The following is a 3,021-nucleotide window of genomic DNA, read 5'->3' on the forward strand; positions in this document are numbered from 1 at the left end:
CACCCAGTGCTATAACCAAGAGAGACCTTGGCTTCAAACATGTATCTATCCACCCAGTGCTATAACCAAGAGAGACCTTGGCTTCAAACATGTCCTATCCACCCAGTGCTATTACCAAGAGAGACCTTGGCTTCAAACATGTATCTATCTACCCAGTGCTATTACCAAGAGAGACCTTGGCTTCAAACATGTATCTATCCACCCAGTGCTATAACCAATTACCAAGAGAGACCTTGGCTTCAAACATGTATCTATCCACCCAGTGCTATAACCAAGAGAGACATTAGCTTCAAACATGTATCTATCCATCCAGTGCTATAACCAAGAGAGACCTTGGCTTCAAACATGTATCTATCTACCCAGTGCTATAACCAAGAGAGACCTTAGCTTCAAACATGTATCTATCCACCCAGTGCTATAACCAAGAGAGACCTTGGCTTCAAACATGTATCTATCCACCCAGTGCTATTACCAAGAGAGACCTTGGCTTCAAACATGTATCTATCCACCCAGTGCTATTACCAAGAGAGACCTTGGCTTCAAACATGTCCTATCCACCCAGTGCTATTACCAAGAGAGACCTTGGCTTCAAACATGTATCTATCCACCCAGTGCTATAACCAAGAGAGACCTTGGCTTCAAACATGTATCTATCCACCCAGTGCTATTACCAAGAGAGACCTTGGCTTCAAACATGTATCTATCCACCCAGTGCTATTACCAAGAGAGACCTTGGCTTCAAACATGTATCTATCCACCCAGTGCTATAACCAATTACCAAGAGAGACCTTGGCTTCAAACATGTATCTATCCACCCAGTGCTATAACCAAGAGAGACCTTAGCTTCAAACATGTATCTATCCACCCAGTGCCATAACCAAGAGAGACCTTGGCTTCAAACATGTATCTATCCACCCAGTGCTATTACCAAGAGAGACCTTGGCTTCAAACATGTATCTATCTACCCAGTGCTATAACCAAGAGAGACCTTGGCTTCAGACATGTATCTATCCACCCAGTGCTATAACCAAGAGAGACCTTGGCTTCAAACATGTATCTATCCACCCAGTGCTATAACCAAGAGAGACCTTGGCTTCAGACATGTATCTATCCACCCAGTGCTATAACCAAGAGAGACCTTGGCTTCAGACATGTATCTATCCACCCAGTGCTATTACCAAGAGAGAACCATCACCTTTACCAAAAATATGATCCTTTGCCCCTATTGTTAAAAAAAAAAAGAAAAAAGAATAGACATATACTAGGGTTGGCATGACACGGGTTATGTTCTTCTCATATATGTTATGATGGTATGATACTAAACCCCTAACTGGAAGGATTGTGCCTGATGTTCATATGATGAAATCATAATCTTTCAGTCAGTTTAATTGAAGTCTGGAGCTGGCATGTCAGTTAACTGCTAGTGGTCTGTTGTTATTTATGTATTATTGTCATTTTGTTTATTTTCTTTGGTTACATCTTCTGACATCAGACTTGGACTTCTCTTGAACTGAATTTTAATGTGCGTATTGTTATGCGTTTACTTTTCTACATTGGCTAGAGGTATAGGGGGAGGGTTGAGATCTCACAAACATGTTTAACCCCGCCGCATTTTTTCGCCTGTCCCAAGTCAGGAGCCTCTGGCCTTTGTTAGTCTTGTATTATTTTAATTTTAGTTTCTTGTGTACAATTTGGAAATTAGTATGGCGTTCATTATCACTGAACTAGTATATATTTGTTTAGGGGCCAGTTGAAGGACGCCTCCGGGTGCGGGAATTTCTCGCTACATTGAAGACCTGTTGGTGACTTTTATTTGGTCGGGTTGTTGTCTCTTTGACACATTCTCCATTTCCATTCTCAATTTTATTCTGCTGTTGTGTTTTTTTCTATGGTCGGGTTGTTGTCTCTTTGGCACATTCCCCATTTCCATTCTCAATTTTATAAAAGAGAACTTTAATAGGTAAGTTTGAGAAAAGTATGATTTGAAAGAAAATTACAAATGCTGTCATTCATATTTTAAGTTTTCGATGTAAATCAGAATTGTACAAATGTTAATGGTTTCTTCTATTCACAATTAGACTCTGACATAATAATTCTTATTATCACTCATGAAACATTAAATTTGAAGAACTACTTCATAAATTTACCTAGCATTAAATAAAAATAAACAAACAAATAAATAAACAAACTATTTTTACATTTTTTGGTTAACCAGCTTCAAAATCAGACAGAAAAATGAAGACAACTGTTTTTCAATATGATGTGAAAAAATTAATTTGTAATATATAGATACCTTACCCAAAACTCAACAGTTGGTAAAGACATTCATTATGTACAAATAGACAAACAGAAATAATAACTGGAAAAATTTCAGGTTGGCTAAAAAAACTACTTTCATTCTTGCCTACACATCAACCAAAAATGTATCAACTAGTGAATTTTAGTCCTTTAAGGGAGAGCCCAAAATTCAATCCCTGAAATTTCCTCCATGGAACAGGGGTCGAACCAGGAACCCTAGTGTTAGTAGTCCGATGCGCTATAACCACTACACCACGGCTCTCAGAGAATTTACAGAGATACCCCTTTTCAAAACATTCATGGGTGAATCACTAATTTAAATTCTCAATAAAATATATATTTTAGATTAGCATTGATAGGTAATTAACCCAAAAATAATATGATAAAAAAGAAATCTGTGAATAAACATGATGGTGAATATTGTAGACCCTCATCTAAATCAATATGTGTCAGACTCACGGGGGGGTTTCAGCCTCATGTCCCATTTCAAATGCATTGATCGTCCAAAAAAGGGGGTGTTCCAACCGCCAGTGCCCCTCCCCACTGGATCCATCACTGCGGATAGTAAATAATTCAAGATATTGTTTGACACGTTATTGAATAATACTATAGTAGACCCTCACCAGGCTAACCAATCAATAGTATAACTAATGTTACACTATGCATGTGACTGTTACCACATTTTATACTATTTAATGCTGTAGACCCTCACCTAACTGTTCC

General features: G+C 38.2%; 1 protein-coding gene across 3 annotated transcripts in view; it reads right to left on the reverse strand.

Annotated features, from left to right (window-relative positions):
* LOC139528765 (protein MTO1 homolog, mitochondrial-like) overlaps positions 1–3,021 on the reverse strand; it is an 89,838-nt gene that overhangs the window by 34,769 nt on the left and 52,048 nt on the right. The gene's annotated exons all lie outside the window — the stretch shown is intronic.

The sequence above is a fragment of the Mytilus edulis genome, chromosome 6 (assembly GCF_963676685.1).
Source record: "Mytilus edulis chromosome 6, xbMytEdul2.2, whole genome shotgun sequence".
Lineage (NCBI taxonomy): Eukaryota > Metazoa > Mollusca > Bivalvia > Mytilida > Mytilidae > Mytilus > Mytilus edulis.